Source organism: Rattus rattus, chromosome 7, assembly GCF_011064425.1.
Source record: "Rattus rattus isolate New Zealand chromosome 7, Rrattus_CSIRO_v1, whole genome shotgun sequence".
Taxonomy (NCBI): Eukaryota; Metazoa; Chordata; class Mammalia; order Rodentia; family Muridae; genus Rattus; species Rattus rattus.
In genome coordinates, this window is record NC_046160.1 from 120544649 (window position 1) to 120567321 (window position 22673).

At 38.2% G+C, this 22673-nt stretch overlaps 1 gene segment (V, D, J or C); it reads right to left on the reverse strand.

The window, feature by feature from the left end:
* LOC116905410 overlaps nt 1-22673 on the reverse strand; it is a 978601-nt gene that overhangs the window by 568729 nt on the left and 387199 nt on the right.

Below are 22673 nucleotides of genomic sequence, written 5' to 3' on the forward strand. Positions count from 1 at the left end.
CCGTTGGTGTGAACATGGCCATCCTCTGCTACACATTCAGCTGGAGCTTTGGGTTTGTCCATGTGTAGTCTTTGAGTACTGGTCTAGTTCCTGGGAGCTCTGGGATTGATAGTTTCAGAAAAGTTTTACAATTTAAAATTTTGTATTTTAACCATTTATTTATATGGGTGTTTATTTGTGCATATATGCAGCACTTAGGTTCCTGATTCACTTGGAGGTTAAAAGAGGGAATCAGATCATTTGAAACTGGTGTTACAGACAGTTATGGGCTGCCCCAAGAGTGCTGGGAATTGAAACTGGGTCCTGGGCAGAGCAGCCAGGGTTCTTCACTGCTGAGCCACATCTTCAGTCATGAGAATAAAGTTTCACTAGTTATTTTAAGTCACTTCTTTAGTACTATTACATATGGTAGTGGATATTTATGCTCCTTTCATGTTTTGTGAGCCACAAGTGATGATCTGTTTTATTATGTTGTTGCAGAATGAGGGTATTCTGTGTAAATGTGACAAATGGTAGACACTGACTGGGAGAAAGATGTGGCATTGTCCTCTGTAGCATGGCAGTCTGATTGTTAAAAAAGTCTAAAGTTTCAGGAAAGTGAAGTCAGTATAAGCATATCGTCCGTAAAATGTTATTTTAGCCTTTACATTCTCTACATATAAATATATATATAATTGTATAAATTATAATAGTAGCTACATAAATTTCAGAAAATAAATGTAAATGTCTGCAAAAATACCAATGAGTTCATTTTCTTGGTGGCTATCAACTGCTAAGCATGTCTTATATAATTAAATTTGCTTAGTATCCCTTATGAACTTCATTGGAGGAAACTAATTTTTCCTTTGCATGTGAGTATCAATAGAAGGACTTCCTGGTTAGCAGTGAGAGCCCATGTCCATTTCCATCTCCCAACTTGAGGATTTTATCTGGGTTGACTAGATTCAGACACTGTGCCTGTAGCCAATGTTTCTGTGACTAGATATGTGCATCAGTCCAATTGTGACTGGAAGACAGTCACATTTTAAGTTACATTTGTTCATGATGCTGGAGGACTTCAAGAAAGACATAAATAACTCCCTTAGAGAAATGCAGGAAAACATAAATAAACATGTAGAAGCCTATAGAGAGGAATCACAAAAATCCCTGAAAGAATTACAGGAAAACAGAATCAAACAGGTGAAGGGATTGAAAATGGAAATAGAAACAATAAAGAAAGCACAAAGGGAGACAACCCTGGATAACGAAAACCAAAGAAAGAGACAAGGAGTCATAGATACAAGCATCACCAATAGAATGCAAGAGATAGAAGAGAGAATCTCAGGAGCAGAAGATTCCATAGAAATCATCGACACAACTGTTAAAGATAATGTAAAGCGGAAAAAGCTACTGGTCCAAAACATACAGGAAATCCAGGACTCACTGAGAAGATCAAACCTAAGGATAATAGGTATAGTAGAGAGTGAAGACTCCCAACTCAAAGAACCAGTAAATATCTTCAACAAAATCATAGAAGAAAACTTCCCTAACCTAAAGAAAGAGATGCCCATAAACATACAAGAAGTCTACAGAACTGCAAGTAGATTGGACCAGAAAAGTAACTCCTCCCATCACATAATAGTCAAAACACCAATTGCACAAGAGAAAGAAAATTCATTAAAAGCAGTAAGGGAAAAAGGTCATGTAACATATAAAGGCAGACCTATCAGAATTACACCAGACTTTTCACCAGAGACTATAAAAGCTAGAAGAACCCGGACAGATGTCATATAGACCCTAGGATAACACAAATGCCAGCCCAGGTTACTGTATCCAGCAAAACTCTCAATTAACATAGATGGAAAAACCAAGATATTCCATGAGAAAACCAAATTTACACAATATCTTTCTACAAATCCAGCGCTACAAAGGATAATAAATGGTAAAGCCCAACAGAAGGAGGCAAGCTACACCCTAGAAAAAGCAAGAAACTAATTGTCTTGGCAACAAAACAAAGAGAAGAAATGCACACAAACATAATCTCACCTCCAAATACGAATATAACAGGAAGCAACAATCACTATCGCTTAATATCTCTCAACATCAATGGACTCAATTCCCCAATAAAAAGACACAGATTAAAAAACTAGATAGATAATGAGGACGCAGCATTTTGCTGCCTACAGGAAATATACCTCAGATACAAAGACAGACACTACCTCAGAGCAAAAGACTGGAAAACAACATTCCAAGCTAATGGTCTGAAGAAGCAAGCTGGAGTAGCCATTCTAATATCAAATAAAATCGATTTTCAACCAAAAAGTCATCAAAAAAGATAAGGAAGGACACTTCATATTCATCTAAGGAAAAATCCACAAGGTGAACTATCAATACTAAATATAATCATCCTGGGTATAGGGTGCATTTTTGTTCACACAGATAGCAAAAAAATCAGCAGTTTGTTAAGAACCTCCACTCTCCTCTTTCTGAATGGGGTGTAAATATTTGGTTTCTTTGAGGTAAATATTCTCTCCTCCCTTGAGGAGGCATCCCTACGTGACTAAAATTCCTGTAATAAAAACAGCAGAATATAGGAGTAAAGTAAGAATGGTTGATAAATTTAATTGAATCAAAAATTCAGACAAGGTTATCCTATTCAACCTTGTTTCTCTGTGAGTACCCGGCCCTCATGCCCTCTACAATCTTCATGTCAATGTCTTCAATAATATTGATAAATACTTGTTGCATGTGTTAGTGAAAGAAAAACATTAGAATAAATTAGCTGTGCAGAACTTGAGGAACAGGTGTGTAGGACTCTGTCACCTTGGGTACTCCCATAGAGATCTCTTGCCTGAGTAGAGGCATGGTTTGGGAAAAGGGGGAGAGAACTCAGGCAGGGAAGGGGAACAGATTCTTTAGGCCCTGCTGCTGGTTCTTCTCCTTTCCACTGAGTCTGCCTCTTAGGTTGCTTGGGCTGAGACAGGAGGGGAATTACTAGCTGACAAGGGGTGCAGGGGAGCTTCTGGAGGCAATGATATCAGGGAGAGCCAATCTCTTTCCCAAGCAGATCTCTTCCCCAAGCTTCACTGTTACAGCTCTTATGACAGAAGCTCTCAGAAGATGGACTAGTTCCTGCACACCTGTAATTTTGAACAGGACACCTAAATAAAATTTTTTGAATGGGTCAGGTTCTGACAGCAGGTACTTCCTATTGCTTTGGCCTGAGAGCTTGGAAAGACCTCATCTACATATTTGGAGGCATGGTCCTGTTTTTTTGTTTTTGTTTTTGTTTTGTTGTTGTTGTTGTTGTTTTTGTCCAGATCTGTCTTGAGCCTACATGACCTGTATTCACATCTTCACCTGTGGAGGAGGTGCTTAGGGCATTGTTTTGAGCCTATGTAACCTGTGGTCACTTCCTCACCTGTGGAGAAGGGGCTTGAGGCATAGCCCTACATGACTGGTCTGTTTCAAAACTCTCTATAGGGAACATTGGGGGTGCAGCTATGTAAGGCCCAGATATTTTGGTATACTGGTAATGCACCTGCTGTCCCTTTCAGGGTGCCCCTTGAATTAGAATTATCTCCTTCATGAATCAGGGTACCTTTCATTGCCTGCTGCCCCACAATTCCCCCCTTTTTTTAAACTTTTATTTTTTTAAACAAGAGGGTTATTTGTCAAAGGTGAAAATGCTCCATGGGTGGGATTGAATAATCAAAAAGAAAAGACTAAAGAGGCTAAAGTAAAAAGGGATACATATATAGAAAAAAAAAAACCTACACCACAACAGTTACCTGTCCCTATACATGGTAACAAGGGATGAGGGTGGGGTTCAGGGAGGTAAAAAAAGGATCATGCCTGAAGGAAGTAATTGCTCATATACCCAAAAGATGCCCCAACATTAAAAAAGTACTGTTTGAGGCCTTATTTAAATATTGGTTAAAAACAACATTAGAGGAATGGATACAAAAATGTGGTACATCTACACACTTTAACAGATGTATCAAAAAAAAAGTGAACTTTATGAAACAAGGAAATGGTTGAACTGATACATATGATAAAAAAAACATGGTACACTCACACAACAAAGAATTACCTGTCCCAAATATATGAGAGAATTCAAATTCTTTAAAAGGGGAACAAGAAATGATAGAGGGGAACACCCATTTTATCCAAAATATACAAAGAAGATGGATGAAGAAGTTAGACTGCAGGGGAGACCTGAAGAACACATTAAAAATGGGGTTCAGAGCTAAACGTTGAAGGAATCAGAGAATGAACTGAAGAGCTTGAGGAATGCAATGAATAAGCCACTACCAAAGACTGATGGAAGACTCTGACCTCATAAAGAAATATCCTTAAAAAATGGAAGGGAAGCCCTGGGTCCTTTAGTGAACAGGCGGCAATGGGGAGGTGGGGGGGGAAAATGCAAATCGGAAACAACCGAAAATGTGATTCCAACTAAACAAAGAATTCATATCATTCAGAATGGCTAAGATAAAGAAATGTTCAAAATCTTTTAGTCATAAGGGAAAGGTAAATCAAAACAACCCTGAGATTCTACCTCATATCATTCAGAATGGCTAAGATAAAAAAATCTGGCGACAGCAGATGCTGGAGAGGATATGGAGAAAGAGAAATGCTCCTCCATTTTTGGTGGAATTGCAGACTGGTACAACCACTCTGGAAATCAGTCTGGAGGTTCCTCAGAAAATTGGACATTGAACTATCTGAGGACCCAGCTATACCTCTCTTGTGCATATACCCAAAAGATGCCCCAAAATATAACAAAGACACATGCTGCACTATGTTCTTAGCAGCCTTATTTATAATAGCCAGAAGCTGTAAAGAACCTTTCAACAGAGAAATGGATACAGAAATGTGGTACATCTACACAGTGGATATTACTCAGCTATTAAAAACAATGAGTTTATGAAATTCATAGGCAAATGGATGGAACTGGAAAATATCATCCTGAGTGAGGTAACCCAATCACAGGAAAACACACATGGTATGCACTCATTGAAAAGTGGCTATTAGCCCTAATGCTCAAATTACCCAAGATGCACAGAACACATGAAACTCAAGAGGTATGACCAAAATTTAAATGCTTTGCTCCTTCTTTAACAGGGGAACAAGAATACCCTTGGCAGGGAATAGGAAGGCAAAGTTTATAACAGAGGCAGAAGGAACACCCATTCAGGGCCTGCCCCACATGTGGCCCATACATATACAGCCACCAAGCTAGATAAGATGGATGAAGCAAAGAAATGCAGGCCGACAGGAACCGGATGTAGATGTCTCCTGAGAGACACAGCCAGAATACAGCAAATACATAGGCGAATGCCATCATGAAGCCACTGAACTGAGAATGGGACCGCCGTTGAAGGAATAAGAGAAAGGACTGAAAGAGCTTGAAGGGGCTTGAGACCCCATATGAAGAACAATGCCAACCTACCAGAGCTTCCAGGGACTAAGTCACTACCCAAAGACTATACATGAACTGACCCTGGGCTCCAACCTCATAGGTAGCAATGAATAGCCTAGTAAGAGCAGCAGTGGAAGGGGAAGCCCTTTGTCCAGCCAAGGCTGAACTTCCAGTGATTGTGATTGTTGGGGGGAGGGCGGTAAGGGGGGGAGGATGGGGAGAGGAATGCCCATAGAGAAGGGGATGGGGAGGGGTTATGGGGATGTTGGCCTGGAAACTGGGCGTGGGAAAAACAGTCGAAATGTAAATAAGAAATACCCAAGTTAATAATGATGACAAAAAACCAAACCAAAACAAAACAAAACAAAAAAAGAATTCACAGTGTAGAAGAAACAGATTTAAAATTCAATGCAAAAGATCAACTAATTAGAGAGATTACATGGAATTTAAAGAAATAAGTAGGCTTCCAAATACAAGAGGTATGTAGAACACCAAATAGGAGTATGGAATATTACAATGTGGATGTCAAATATAAAAAACAAAGAAACAATACTAAAGGAAGCATCCAAAACACCAATTCACATAAAAAGATAGAAACAGCAGAATTACCCCCGACACTTTGTTAGCAACCACAAAGTCTGGAAAGATGTGGAATGTAATATTTCAAGCTCTGAAAATGAGCAACTTTGAGCCAAGAATGTTATACCCTGCTAAGTTTTCTTTCAAAAGTGATGGAAAAATAAAAGTATTTCAAGAAAGTACAATCTAATGCAGCTCATGATGAACAAGTCAGCACCGCAGAAAGTTCTTAGTGGAAAGTTTTGCAGGAAGAAAGACGAAAAGTATCCTCCCTGCTGATAAACAAGCTCCACAAAGGAAGAATCCACCACGCCCAACACAGCAGCTCATCAAACTCTCAGTGCTAATCTGGAAATAGGAAAATAAATAAACGATGTTGTTTGTAATTTTACTAAACACACCTTCTTCAGTACTTGGCCTGAGCTCTGACCTCTTCCAGTTCCCTGGTTCCATTTTTCCATTCAGTTTAGCCCAGGATTGAATACAAAAATCCTCAAACCTGGGAATCATGTTTTCTGCTCTGTATAGCTATGGCTGCTTTTTGGCCTCTGGAGTACAATGTGAACAAACATCATGTAATCTTAGAAGGCCTGTGGGTTATCTCTGTTGATCTTTGGGGAGAGATATGAGGGTCTGGCATGGCTGAGTAGGGGAGTTTTGACCTAGTTCCTGCCACTGGATCATTCATCACCAGCCCATTGATCCATATAATCCCCACTTGTGCTTATGACACTGTTGACCTGAAATCGATCTACTGTCTGTACTACTTTACTTACAATCTCTCTTTCTGGGTAGTATACTTTCCCCATTACTCATTGAGCAAATAACTCCATAATAAATGAAACAGATGTCTTTCTCTGTGATGAGGAATGGAGGTGGTCATGAGGCTGTGGACAGCAGGAACAGGCCTTGTCCTTGTCCGTTATGGCCATGGGAAAGGATCTAGACAACATAACCACAAAGGCCAAAAGCCTACATTCTCCTTTGTAGAAAGTGTTCACTGCCAGAGATGAACTTGAATTTGGAATCATGAGGAGATACATGTACTCTCTGGTCCAATGCCTGCTGCATTGATTAGCCAGGATGAACGTGGGGACATCAAGGATAAAGAGGTAAAGTGGTCTCAGGAAGAAAAGGCATGGATAGAAAAGAGGAGTCTATAAAATACAAGCAAATGATGGATTTCTATTATAGAATAAAACTTGTATATATCTAGAAAAAATAGTATTTGAAGGAGAGCACATTAGTCTATTGAATAAGTAGGATGATGAAATAAAGATTAGAGAATTAAAAGTTGATGTACAAGATACAAAATTTAGTAGTTTTTTTTTTCTAGTCACTTGTAGGATTGGTTATGACAAAGCCTAGAGAGATGTTAGAGAGAGCTGACTGCTTTACATGCATAAAATTAAAAACTTTATAAAAATTATTTCAATCTTAGTGTTATCTTTCTAGTGTGTTATCTTTCTGTTCTTACACGAAAACAGTTACTAAGGGCTGCTGACTGCTTTACCAGGAAACCACAGGAGCTACTCCCAGCTGGCAATGAAGAGCAGGCTTTGTAAAACCTATAAAGGAAATGTGATTCTGCTTTGTGTTTAGTTTCTGTTTTAAGGAAGCAGAGGTTGGAAAACATGATCTGGGATTCATAGAACTTATGTAAATTTAAGGATTTTAAAAATAATTATTAGTAATGAATAAAGCCTTAAAATATAAATTTAGTTAATAAAAGACTGTTCAGTGTCTCTGGTTGGGAAAAAGAAAGAATGAAAGGAAAGAAAGAAAAAGAATGAGAAAACAGAGGAAGGGAAAGGCATGAAAGGAGAGGAAGGAAGAATGAAGAGAATCCTTGGATAAACAGAGAGCACTTGAACTGACAGCTTGCATCCACTACTGACCCTGAGTCATTATTATGTTAGTGCCACTCCCAAAGGCTGCCTGGCTTCCAGACCCTCCCCATGCTTAGGCTGCTCCTCTGCACTGTGTGACAATGGCTCAAGACTGTCACAGGTGAGAGCCTCCTTGTGGCTGTTCACCTTCCTGAAGAACCTACGTGTCCTTAAAGAAAATAGACTACGTTCTGTATAAGGTGTGGATTTGTCCCTGAAGAATCCATCAGAATGTCAGTTGACCCATTCAAGAACAAGTTTACTCTGAAGCAGAGCTCCGCTGCCACTCAGACACAGCTTTGTGTTACTGTGCAGGAGACACAGTGAGCAGGTTCCTTGTGTGCTCAGAAACATCTCCCTTTGAGGATGCTCAGGACCAGCAGGGGTGGTGTAGATCCAACTTTCACCAGGAGTGACACAGTAACAGGTGCAGGGAAACATCTGGAGAGTGAGGAAGTCCTAGGAGACTCTGAGGCTTCCTTTCCTAACAACACACAACTTCGGAGACTAAATTATACATGTGATGTAGCTACTGTGACAAGACTACAAATTTAGGACAGTAAAAGTTAAGTAATTGAGCATATGTTTTATTAATTATGTATTAACCTTATTGGAAGAACAAAAACATATACAAATATACAAATGAATGAATAATAGAGAATTTCATGCATGTGTCATGTTTGGACATCACCTTCATTGTCAGCTGCATCTGTATATCTGTCTGTAACTTCTTTCCACTGGCAAGAGGGAGGTTCTCAGATAAATATAATAAATTGTGACTTGGGAATACAGTCATTGATATTCCATCCACAATGTTAAGCTCAGGTGGCTCTGCTGGGAAAGTGTAGGGGACCTGGTCCCGCTGCCTTATGATGCCCTCAGCTCAGCAAAAGGATAGAGGGAGAAGCTGGGTGTATTTTTACAGCCTGGCCCTCCTCACATGTTTATTTTCTTCACTCACATTTCTACATATTACTTCCTAAAATGATTTTTTTAATTAGTAATATTTTTCACCCAAGAGTCCCAGAACTATTTTTCCCATCTTTATTCAATTGGGTATTTCTTATTTACATTTCAAATGTTCTTCCCTTTCTTGGTTTCCAGGCCAATATCCCCTAGCCCCTCCCCCTCCCATTCTATATGGGTGTACGCCTTCCAATTCTCTCCCATTACCGCCCTCCCCCCAAAAATTCCGTTCACTTCAGGTCCAGCCTTGGCAGGAATAAGGGCTGCCCCTTCCACTGGTGCCCTTACTAGGCTATTGATTGCTACCTCTGCAGTTGGAGCCCAGGGTCAGTCCATGTATAGTCTTTAGTTAGTGGCTTAGTCCCTGGAGCTCTGGTTGGTGGGCATTTTTGTTCCTATGGGGTCTCAAGCCCCTTAAGGTCTTTCAGTCCTTTCTCTGATTCCTTCAACGGGAGTCCCATTCTCAGTTCAGTGGTTTGTTGCTAGCATTTGCCTATGTATTTGCCATATTCTGGCTGTGTCTCTCAGCAGAGATTTACATCTGTTTCCGGTCAGCCTGCACTTCTTTTTTCATCCATCTTATCTCGTTTGGTGGCTGGATATGTATGGGCCACATGTGGGGCAGGCTCTGAATGACCGTTCCTTCAATTTCTCTTCTAAACTTTGCCTCCCTATCCTCTCCAAAGGGTATTCTTGTTCCCCTTTTAAAGAAGGAGTGAAGAATCCGCATTTTGTTCATCCTTTCTTGAGTTTCATGTGTTCTGTGCATCTTGGGTAATTTGAGCATTTGGGCTAATATCCACTTATCAATAAGCGCATGCCATGAATGTTTTTCTGTGATTGGGCTACCTCACTCAGGATGATATTTTCCAGTTCCATCCACTTCCCTATAAATTTCGTGAAGTCATTGTTTTTGATAGCTGAGTAGTATTTAATTGTGTAGATGTACCAAAATTTCTGTATCCATTCTGCTATTGAAGGGCATCTGGCTTCTTTCCAGCTTCTGGCTATTACAAATAAGGTTGCTATGAACATAGTGGAGCATGTGCCTTTGTTGTACGGGAACATATTTTGGTATATGCCCAAGAGTGGTATAGCTGGGTCCTCAGGTAGTGCAATGTCCAATTATTTGAGGAACCTCAACACAGATTTCCAGATTGTTTGTACCAGTCTGTAATCCCACCAACAATGGAGGAGTGTTTCTCTTTCTCCACATCCTCACTAGCATCTGCTGTCAGCAGAGTTTTTGATCTTATCCATTATGACTGGTGTGAGGTGGAATCTCAGGTTTGTTTTGATTTGCATTTCCCTTATGAGTAAAGATGTTGAACATTTCTTTAGGTGTTTCTCAGCCATTCGACATCCTTCAGCTGTGAATTCTTTGTTTAGCTCTGTATCCCATTTTTAATAGGGTTACTTGTCTCCCTGTAGTCTAATTTCATGAGATCTTTGTATATTTTGGATATAAGCCCTCTATCAGTTGTAGGATTAATAAAGATCTTTTTCCAATCTGTTGGTTGCTGTTTTGTCCTAAAAACAGTGTCCTTTGCCTTACATAAGTTTTGTAGTTTTATGAGATCCCATTTGTGGATTCTTGAACTTAACGCATAAGTCATTGGTGTATTGTTGAGGAAATTTTCTCCAGTGCCAATGTGTTCGAGATTCTTCCAAACTTTTTCCTCTTCTTTATTAAATTGGGTATTTCTTATTTACATTTCAAATGTTATTCCCTTTCCTGGTTTCCAGGCCAAGGTCCTCCTAAGCCCTCCCCATTCCCTTCAATGTGGGTGTTCCCCTCCCCACTACTACCCTCCCCCCAAACAATCCCTTTCACTGTCTTCCCCACTTTTTCTTCTATTATTTTCAGTGTATCTGGTTTGATGTGGAGGTCCTTCATACACTTGGCCTTAAGCTTTGTACAGGGTGACAAGAATGGACTGATCTGCATTCTTCTACATGCTGACCTCCAGTTGAACCAGCACCATTTTCTGAAAATACTATATTTTTTCCATTGGATGGGTTTGGCTCCTTTGTCAAAAATCAAGTGACCATAGGTGGGTGGGTTCATTTCTGGGTCTTTAATTCTATTCCACTGGTCAATCTGCCTGTCTATGTACCAATACCATCCGTTTTTTTTTTTTTTAATCACTATTGCTCTGTAATACTGCTTGAGTTCAGGGATAGTGATTCCCCCTGAAGTCTTTTTATTGTTGAGAATAGTTTTAGCTATCCTGGGTTCTTTTTTATTCCAGATGAATTTGTAAATTATTCTGTCTAACTCTCTGAAGATATGGATTGGAATTTTGATGGGCATTGCATTGAATCTGTAGATCTCTTTTGGTGAATGGCCATTTTTACTATGTTTATCCTGCCAATCCATGAGCCTGGGAGATCTTTCCAACTTCTGAGATCTTTTTCAATTTTCTCTTCAGAGGCTTGAAGTTCTTATCATACAGATCTTTCACTTGCGTGGTTAAAGTCACACCAAGGTATTTTTATATTAGTTGGGACTATTTTGAAAGGTGTCGTTTCCCTATTTTCTTTCTCTGCTTGTTTCTCTTTTGTGTAGAGGAATCCTACTGATTTACTTGAGTTAATTTTATACGCAGCCACTTTTCTGAAGGTGTTTATCAGGTTTAGTAGTTCTCTGGTGGAACTTTTGGGATCACTTAAGTATACTATCATGTCATCTGCAAATAGTGATATTTTGACTTCTTCCTTCCCCATCTATATCCCCTTGATCTCCTTTTGTTGTCTGATTGCTTTGGCTAGGACTTCGAGAACTATATTGAATAAGTAGGGAGAGAGTGGGCAGCCTTTGTCTAATTCCTGATTTTAGTGGGATTGCTAAAAGTTTCTCTCAATTTAGATTAATGTTAGTTACTGGTTTTCTGTATTTTACTTTTACTATGTTTAGGTATGGACTTGAATTCCTGATTTTTCCAGGACTTTTATCATGAAGTGGTGTTCAATTTTGTCAAATGCTTTCTTACCATCTAATGAAATGATCATGTGGATTTTACCTTTCAATTTGTTTCTATATTGGATTACATTAATGGTTTTCCATATAGTAAACCATCCCTGCATCCCTGGCATGAAGCCTACTTCATCATGATGGACAATTATTTTGATGTGTTCTTGGATTCGGTTTGCAAGAATTTATTTGAATATCTTTGCATCAACATTCATAAGGGAAATCGGTCTGAAGTTCTCTTTCTCTGTTGAGTCTTTGTGTGGTTTAGGTATAAGAGTAATTGTGGCTTCATAGAAGGAATTCGGTAGTGCTCCATCTGTTTCAATTTTGTGGAATAGTTTGGGTAGTATGGTATGAGGTCTTCTATGAGGGTCTGATACAATACTGCACTGCACTGATCTGGACCTGGGCTCTTTCTGGTTGGGAAACTTTTAATGATTGCTCCTATTTCTTTAGGAGTTATGGTATTGTTTAAAAGGTTTATCTGTGCTGATTTAACTTCAGTTCCTGGTATCTGTGTAGGAAATTGTCCATTTCCTCCAGATTTTCAAGTTTTGTTGAATATAGGCTTTTGTAGTAGGTTCTGATTATTTTTTAATTTCCTCTCATTCCGTTGTTATGTCTCCCTTTTCATTTCTGATTTTGTTAATTTGTACACATTCTCTGTGTCCTCAGGTTAGTCTCACTTACGGTTTATCTATCTTGTTCATTTTCTCAAAGAATCAGATTTCACTCCTGTTGATTTTTTGTATACTCCTTTTTGTTTGTACTTGGATGATTACAGCTCTGAGTTTGATTATTTCTTGCCATCTACTCCTCCTTGGTATATTTGTTTCTTTTTGTTCCAGAGCTTTAAGGTGTGCTGCCAAGCTGCTGATATATGCTATCTCCTGTTTCTTTCTGCAGGCACTCAGAGCTGTTAGTTTTCCTCTAAACACAGCTTGTATTATATTCCATAAGTTTGGGTATGTTGTACCTTCATTTTCCTTAAATTCTAAGAAGTCTTTAATTTCTTCCTTTTTTTTCTTCCTTAACCAGGTTATCATTGAGTAGAGTATTGTTCAACTTCCATGTATATGTGGACATTCTTTCCTTATGGTTATTGAGGACCAGATTTAGCTTGTGGTTGTCTGATAGGACACGTGGGATTATTTCTGTCTTTCTGTATCTGTTGAGACCTGGTTTGTGCACGATTATATGGACAATTTTGGAGAAAGTACCATGAGGTGGAGAGAAGAAGCTATATCCTTTTGTTTTAGGATAGAATGTTCTACAAATATCTGTTAAGTCCATTTGGTTCATGACTTCTCTTAGTCTGTCTATGTCTCTATTTAATTTTTGTTTCCATGGTCAGTCCATTGATGAGAGTAGGATGTTGAAATCTCCTACTATTATTGTGTGAGGTGCAATGTGTGCTTTGAGCTTTAGTAAAGTTTCTTTTATGTATGTAGGTGCCCTTGTATTTGGAGCATAGATATTTAGGATTCATCTTGGTGGATTTTTTTCCTTTGATGAATATGAAGTGTCCTTCCTTATCTTTTTTGATGACTTTTGGTTGAAAATCAATTTCATTCCTATTACAATGGCTACTCCATCTTGCTTCTTCAGACCATTTGCTTGGATGTTGTTTTCCAGCCTTTCACTCTGAGGTAGTGTCTGTCTTTGTCTCTGAGGTGTGTTTCCTGTAGGCAGCAGAATGCAGGGTCCTCATTGCACATCCATGTCTTTTTATTGGGGATTTGAGTCCATTGATGTTGAGAGATATTAAGGAATAGTGATTATTGTTTCTTGTTATATTCGTATTTGGATGTGAGATTATGTTTGTATGCTTTTCTTCTCTTTGTTTTGTTGCCAAGATGATTAGTTTCTTGCTTTTTCTAGGGTACAGCTTGCCTCCTTATGTTGGACTTTACCATTTATTATTTGTAGTGCTGGATTTGTAGAAAGATATTGTGTAAATTTGGTTTTGTCATAGAATATCTTGGTTTCTCCATCTATGTTAATTGAGAGTTTTGCTGGATACAATAACCTGGGCTGGAATTTTTGTTCTTTTAGGGTCTGTATGACATCTGTTCAGGATCTTCTGGCTTTCATATTCTTTGGTGAGAAGTCTGGTGTAATTCTGACAGGTCTGCCCTCATTTGTGATTTGACATTTTTCCCTTACTGCTTTTAATATTCTTTCGTTGTTTTGTACATTTGGTGTTTTGACTATTATGTCATGGGAGGAGTTTCTTTTCTGGTCCAATCTATTTGGATTTCTGTAGGCTTCTTGTATGTTTATGGGCATCTCTTTCTTTACATTAGGGAAATTTTCTTCTATGATTTTGTTCAAGATATTTAGGGGTCTTTTGGTCCTGGAGTCTTCACTCTCTTCTATGCCTATTATCTATAGGTTTGATCTTCTTATTGTTTCCTGGTTTTCCTGTATTTTTGGGTCCAGTATCTATTTCCATTTTCCGCTTTGACAGTTGTGTCGATGATTTCTATGGAAACTTCTGCTCCTGAGATTCTCTCTTCTATCTCTTGTATTCTGTTGGTGATGCTTGTATCTATGGCTCCTTGTCTTTTCCTTTGGATTTCTATATCCAGGGTTGTCTCCCTTTTCTTTAGTTTTTCTATTTCCATATTCAATTCCTTCACCTGTTTGATTATGTTTTCCTGTAATTCTTTTAGGGATTTTTGTGTTTCCTCTCTAAGGCCTTCCACTTGTTTACTTGAGTTTTCCTCCATTTCTTTAAGGGAATTCTTTATGTCTTACTTAAAGTTCTCTATCATCTTGATCATACTGTTTCCTCTTGGGCCAGAGATGTGGACACAGGTGAGCAGTAGTGGCCGTCTCTTCTGCCCTGCAGTCTCAGGAGTGCTCATATATCTGCGTGATTGGCTCTCACTCCCATGGGGTTTGCGAACAGAAAGCAGTGGCAAAGGGTTTATTTTTAATTGGCCATGTTATAATGAGAGGCCCTAAGAAGTGCTATTTTTTATGTTTTTGTTTATTTATTATTTTTTCTATTCATCTATTCATTCATTCACTCATTCATTCATTCATTCATTTTATATCCTTATTTTCTCCTCCTCTCTCCTGGTCTCCCCTAAACAGTCCCTCCTTCTGTTCTGCTCTTCTCTCCTCTGAGATGGTGATGCGATATTTGATATCCCCCAACTCTGCTGCATCTACTCTCTGTAGGCTTTTGGGTATCCTCTTCTACTGAATCCAGACAAGGAAGTCTAGTCCTGGGAATACATTCTACAGATAGGCAACAGCTTTAGGCATAGCCCCCACTCGAGTGGTTGAGGGACACCGAAGAAGACTGAATTGTACATGTACTACATATATGTTAAGGACCTAGGTCCATCCCATGAATGTTCTTTGGTTGGTGGCTCAGTCTCTGACAGCCCCTATAACAATGGAGTGATTCTTATTGCAAACCTCTAGGGTACTTATATTTGTATGGATGGTCCTTTTAATATTCTCTAGTCAGAATGTGTGCTAATTTTCCATTCTTGTTGATACAGGTTTATTACAGCACTGTGTTCAAAATGTTTTCAGTTCTTAAGAGCCAGCCAGGTCCTGAGCTGCTGTAACATTTCAGTTATTTATATCAACATATTCCGTCCTGTATACAGTTATTGTGTAAGTCTTTTAACTTTGCCTATTATACAATGAAGGGTGAGTGATTTACACTCTGAACACAGGTTCTCTGCCCCAGGTGTAGCCTAATGAGAGCAGAAAAGAAGTTCTTATCTCCTGTCATTACCTTTTTAGAAATGGGAACTGCAAGAGCTGGATACAAATGACACCATGGAGGAACCTGGCTTTGGGAGTGATCCTATAGTAATATGGCACAGTGTAAAATCTCTGACGTATAAGTCATTATCCCAATGTAATCTCCATCCATTTCTCCCTTCAGTTGAGTTTCATGAACAGTGAAGTTACAGGGATAAATTATTTCTGAAGCCAGATTGCAATTCAGTGTAAGCCATGACAAATTTACCTGCATGGGTTTTTATGAACAGCAGGAGGCACAATGAGGCCAATAATCCCTGTAGAGAGACGAGGAGGGTGGGAGGGGAAAATTTCTCCAGGGTGGTTTCCTTTCTTAAGTATATTAACTGATCTGGCCTGCTGTGATTCACATGAGATGTCTCTATGCTGGAAGACAGTGAAGATTCATTGTGAAACCTTTCATAGACATTCCCTCCCTCATGAAATTCTATGTTCAGAGATTGAACTATTCTTACTGAAAAACAAACTCTCAGTAGATATATTTATCAACACACACACACACACACACACACACACACACACACACATATCAAATCATTGAAAATTACCACATTGGAGATCTTGCAATGACTGAGCAAGTAAAGATAATTAGGCAAGTAGTCCTCCTACAGGTTAATGTGTTCACTTTGGTGCATATGTACTCTGTTCTCATCACAAAATAATATAACATATTGAAAAAAAACAAGTGTTACAACATGGAGGTGAAGGAAAACTTGGGGGTTAACACTAAGTTGAATGTCTTTTGAAATTTGCTAACTGATAAAACTGTATTTACTTTTGTGGCAGAAGATTTCTGGAGAGTCAGTATTTACTAGAGGACTCTATGTGTATATGCATAGTACATTTACTTTTAGTCATTGTAGTGAGTTTTGAAATATATAACATGTTGGAGAGGCAAATATTAGTTCCATATATCTGAAAGAAGGCAATAAATTCTAAAAAATAGCCATTTTTAAAGTTTTCCATCATTTTCATCATCATCACAACAACCATCTATAGAGCAATGTGATGACATTGTGTCAAAGTGGAGCAACAGAATCATTCCAAAAATCTTCTGAGAGCTTAGTGCCTAAAGTTACATCCACAGCATCTGTTCAGAGTGTTCGTGTATGCGATGCATTTTGTCAGAGATGATTAGGACTTGTACCTGAGCATCCTGATGCCTGACCCATGTGCCTTTTAAGTCCCTCTCCTCCAATTCTTCTCCAGCTGGACTAGGTTATTATATAAAATCTCTCTGGCTCATTAATATGCAAATTACCTGAGTCTACAGCAGTAAATAAAGGAAGTTCACATCTTGAAAACAAACTATTATCAGTGTCCTCTCCAAAATCCCTGAATACCCTGACTCTAACCATGGAGTGGAGCTGGGTCTTTCCTTTTCTCCTGTCCATAACTGCTGGTAAGGGGCTCAGCATTTCCAATTTTGAAGGGGAGACAGGGCCTGAGGAGACAATGATATCTACTCTGCCTTTCTCTGAACAGGTGTCCACTCTGAGGTAAAGCTGCAGCAGTCTGGAGATGAGCTGGTGAGGCCTGGGGCTTCAGTAAAGATGTCCTGCAAGGCTTCTGGGTACACTTTCACTGACTATGCTATGCACTGGGTAAAGCAGAGGCCTGGACAGGGCCTGGAATGGATTGGAATTATTGATCTTGAAATTGATGTTACTAGCTATAATCAGAAGTTTAAGGACAAGGCAACACTGACCATAGACTCATCCTCTGACATGGCCTACATGGATTGACATTTGAGGACTCTGCAGTCTATTACTGTGCAAGACACAGTGTTCTAACCACATCCTTAATGTGTCAAAAACCCTGGAGGAGCAGCAAGCTTTCATGGGACTGAGATGACAGAAAAGTCTATAGACTTGCTCAGCAATAGTAATTTTGAATGTCCATTTATTGTGTCCTCTTCACAGTGCTATAGTACCCTTGTCATCTTTGTAAATAATAGTCTATGAATAAAGTGATACTGCTTGTATAAACCTACAATTGGCCATCCTTTGTGAATCACTTCATCAGTTACCAGTTCTATTGGCATGTTTCCTACTCAATTAAACAATAAAGAGTGAAAAGTATGATGATACAGGTTAAAAATATCACTGGATCCTGAGAGACCAGGATTTGTAATTGCTAAAAATAATGTATAATCTAAATTTGACCTATAAAATCTAACATAGGCAAGCAAACACTCTTTTTAAGATCTCAATGATCTTAGGTGTGTTGTTATCTCTCTTGAAGCCTGTTCCTGCAGAAACTCTTTTTCTTCTATTAGTTTGAGTGTATCTGGTTTGATGTGGAGGTCCTTGATCCACTTGGACTTAAGTTTTGTACAGGGTGATAAGCATGGATCAATCTGCATTCTTCTACATACTGACCTCCAGTTGAACCAGCACCATTAGCTGAAAATGTTATCTTTTTTCCCTTGGATGGTTTTGGCTCCTTTGTCAAAAATCAAGTGACCATATGTGTGTGAGTTCATTTCTGGGGCTTCAATTCTATTCCACTGGTCTATCTGCCTGTCTCTGTACTAATACCATACATTTATTATCATTATTGCTCTGTAATACTGCTTGAGCTCAGTAAGAGTGATTTTCCCGGAAGTCCTTTTATTGTTGAGGATAGTTTTAGCTATCCTAGGTTTTTTGTTATTCCAGATGAATTTGCAAATTCTTCTGTCTAACTCTCTGAAGAATTGGATTGGCATTTTGTTGGGGATTGCATTGAATCTGTAGCTCGCTTTTGGTAAAATGGTCATTTTTACTATATTAATCCTGCCAATCTATGAGCATGTTAGATTTTTCCATCTTCTGAGATCTTCAAATTCTTTCTTCAGAGGCTTGAAGTTCTTATCATACAGATTTTTCACTTGCTTGGTTAAAGTCACACCGAGGTATTTTATATTATTTGGGACTATTATAAAGGACATCATTTTCCTAATTTTTTTCTTTATTAACTTGAGTATTTCTTATTTACATTTCTATTGTTATTCCCCTTCCTGGTTTCAGGGCCAACATACCCCTAACCCCTCCTCCTCCCCTTCTATATGTCAGCTTGTTTCCCTTTTGAGTAGAGGAAGGCTACTGATTTATTTGAGTTAATTTTATACCCAGCCACTGTACTGAAGTTGTTTATCAGGTTTAGTAGTTCTCTGGTGGAACAGTTGGGATCACTTAAATATACTCTCATATCATCTGCAAATAGTGATATATTGATTTCTTCCTTTCCAAACTGTATCCCTTTGATCTCCTTTTGTTGTCTGATTGCTCTGGCTAGAACTTCAAGAAATATATTGAATAAGTAGGGAGAGAGTGGGCAGCCTTGTCTAGTCCCTGCTGAAGTTATAGGGATAAGTTATTTCTTAAGCCAGACTGTGCACCTTCAGTGTATGCCTTGGCAACCGTCATGCATGGGAGATCATGACCAGCAGGGGGCACAATGATGCCGATAATCCACATAGATGAGCTGGTTAGGGAGGTGCAACCTCTGTGGTTTCCTTTCTTAAGTGTATTAACTGATCTCCCCCTGCTCTGAGTGACATGTGATGTCTTTATAGTCAAACATTGTAAAGATTCTTTGATAAACAGACCACAGATATATGATTATTTGTTTTATTTGCTTTTTATATGTTTTGGATAAAAGTCATATACTGTATTCTAATAACTGATTTCTCTAGCCAGCTAATTCCAGATCATTCCTAACTTCCAACTCTATCATCTACACACAATTTTTTCTCTCTTTGAAAAAATAACAAAAAATAAAAATAAAAAAGAAAGGAAAAGAAAAAATTAAAAGGTTTGAAAGAAATATATACAAAACAATAAAACCATCAAATTAAGACACACACACACACACACAAACTGAAGCAATGAAACATTTGTGTAGTCATCATATACAGAAAACAGGTAAGTGACACAAATAGAGCTGAACAAGTTAATATTAGAATAAATGTCAACAGAAATAATATTGAGTTCATTTTTTGTTGTCTATCAATTGTTAAGTATGTCTTCCATTGGTTGGGGATTTGGCTCAGTGGTAGAGCGCTTGCCTAGCAAGCGCAAGGCCCTGGGTTCAGTCCCCAGCTCCGAAAAAAAAAAAAGTATGTCTTCCATTATTGATATGCTTAATATCCCCTGTGAGATTCCATTGGAGAAAACTATTCCTTTTCTTGGGAGTGTGCATTATTGGACTTTATTGTTATGGGTAAGAGCTTGTGTTCATTTCCTTCTTCCAACTTTGGGATTTTATCTGTGTTGACTTGTTTCAGGCTCTAGGCCTTTCCTCACAGTGCCTGTGAGTTTATATATGCATTAGTACAATTGTGTCTGGAAGATACTCTTTCCTTTGTTAGAGTCTTCTACACCGTCTGGCTCTCATAATCTTCTCAATTTTAAAACCATTTCTTAGAAATAAATTTACATATTTATACAATAGCAATGAAATCACCTCATTCTGGTTTAAACTCTCTCTGACCATCAACTCAAAGGAAATTTTCCTGTGCCTCACATGGATATGTCCAATTAAAAACTTGTTGTTAAACCATAAAAAATGTTGTCTTTTAACCTACTAGGTCCCGCATTGTAGTGCCTCAAGGTATCTGCTAGATATCTTGCCAGAAACACACATCCCAACTTGGTGACAGCCCAGTATCTCTAGCTGCCACACTCTCTTATAGTTTAATCTGCACATGAAGGAACACACAACACAATAACCTCTGATCCAATTATAAGATATAATAGATGCCCACCTAAACAATATAACATATTGTAATATATTTACAACAGATAAATCCCTGTACACATCCATCCCTTAAGAATATTCATAGAAACCTATAAATACACAGAGTGGAATCTTAACATCAGCCTCCATGTTCTCTCCGTGGCTGCTCTTCAGTATCCTCCAGTCCCCCTTTCTTTTCATTCCAGTCTCCCCTTCTTCCCTCAAACTTTTCTCCTGCCCATTCTTTCCTTTCATCCAATGATAAGCCTCATTTTATCTTGTGCCTGGCTCACCTGTATGACATGATCCTAAATTTCACACTTTTTGTCTAATTAAAGAAAAACTTTCCTCTCAAATATAAGCTGAGTACATCTATTATCATATTGTAATTAAAAGCATAAAAGAAATTTAACACCCAGTCCAACACTTTATCAGTTAAACAGAACATTTATTTATCCAATCCAGTTTAAGAAATACTTAAAATCTATGTTATATCCTGGTTATATCCAGAGTTTGTATACTAAATCTGATAACTATCTAATAAAATATGTATTTTTCAAAGTTTAACAGTCTAATAGACTATGAGACTATAATCAGTCTTCAACCTCGTGAGAAATCTAAGAATACCAATATTACCTGAAAATATGAGAAGCACAAAACACAGTTTCCAAACTTAGCCAATTTATAGAGACTGCTGATCACCTGGACAGTCGCTATTTCTCAAAATGTTGGAGCATCAGTCTTCAGCCTTTTGGCCCAGGATTATCTAACAGATCTTCACAATGCAGATTTTTGAAGGGCTGACTACCTCGTCTTGGCAGAGATTACCAGTCAACTATTCTGCATAATTTGTCCTTTTCTGGATAGTATTTTGTCTGTAGATGAATTGAAACAACTTTTGCCTTGTGGCTGTCTCACAGCAATTGGAGCAACTCCATTGATGCTCAATTTCTTCTTAGAATCCAAGAAAGCATCCTGTCAGGAGCAGACATGTCTCAACAAAAGATACATAACTTCAAATCTCATATTTTGTAGATTTTGACGTTTTTGAAAACCATCTATATATAAGGTAATCTGGACTGTTGTCCATAAATATCTATTATCTTGAAAGTATTCTAACAAACTTGGAGCCATTAATTCACATAGGTAATCAACTCAGAAGTTTATAATGGGATCAATAGATGTGCTGGCTCTAAACCTTGTACTTTTAGCCCACAGAAAGCTGATGATCTTTTGACATTTGAAGATTGATGTGCCAAATATAATGAATTTTAGGGGAAGTTTTCTCGAGGTTCACTATTTAATAGTGACGACCCTATCTATGTGTATGTAAGTGGTACTAATGAAACTCATTTTATGATTAGTTAAGAAAACAAAAGCAGTCAGGATATTGGGAAGAGACTGTTTGGAGAGTCTCAAAGAGAACATCAGGGAGTTAGAAGTTGTATATAGTAGTGAGAGTCTTGAAACTGATGTGTGATTATAGCATAATTCATAGATCATTGAAAATTTTAAAGAATAAAATTCTTGTGAAGTTTAGAAATAACAAATTTAAATATGTATAGAATTTTCATGTTGGTATAATTTGTATACTGTGTATACTTTTCTTGTAACCTTTTGTCCTCTCATTTTCCTTTTGTTCTATTAGAGAATTTCAGTGAGACATTATCATGTATTTGAATATATAGATATACATAAATATGAAGTACTTAAGACCTACTAACAAGAGTCTCATTATTGTTTGTGATTTTGATTGACTTTAATTGCATTCATTTTCCCAAAAGTAATGGACTTTTCTTATTCCTTTTTGAAACACACACACACACACACACACACACACACACACATACACACACACACACACACACACACACACACACACACACACCTCATGGTTTAGTGATATAATCCTTTGTTGACACATTTCTGGATTATGTCCATAATTTAGTTATTGATGATAGTGCTGTAATTATTATTATGTAAATACATTGGTCAATTTTTTGAGTCTTTTAGTTTACAACTTGTTGGTATGGCAACTATTAATTGCTAATATCTGAAAGAATCTCTAAAATCTCAAACATTAGCCATTTATGGAAATTTCTATCCTTCAATCCTCCTTCTCCTCATTCTCTTCCTCCTCCTCCTCCTCCACCACCTCCTCCTCCTCCTCCTCCTCATCATCATCATCATCACAACGACCATCTGTGGATATATCTGATGTCATTGTGCCAAAGAGGTGCAACAGTCACAGGCCAGAAATCTGCTGAGATTTTATTTTCTCATGTTAAACCCACAGCATTTCAAATGGCTCAGGGAATGTGTATGGGATACATTTACTGAGAGAAGATTA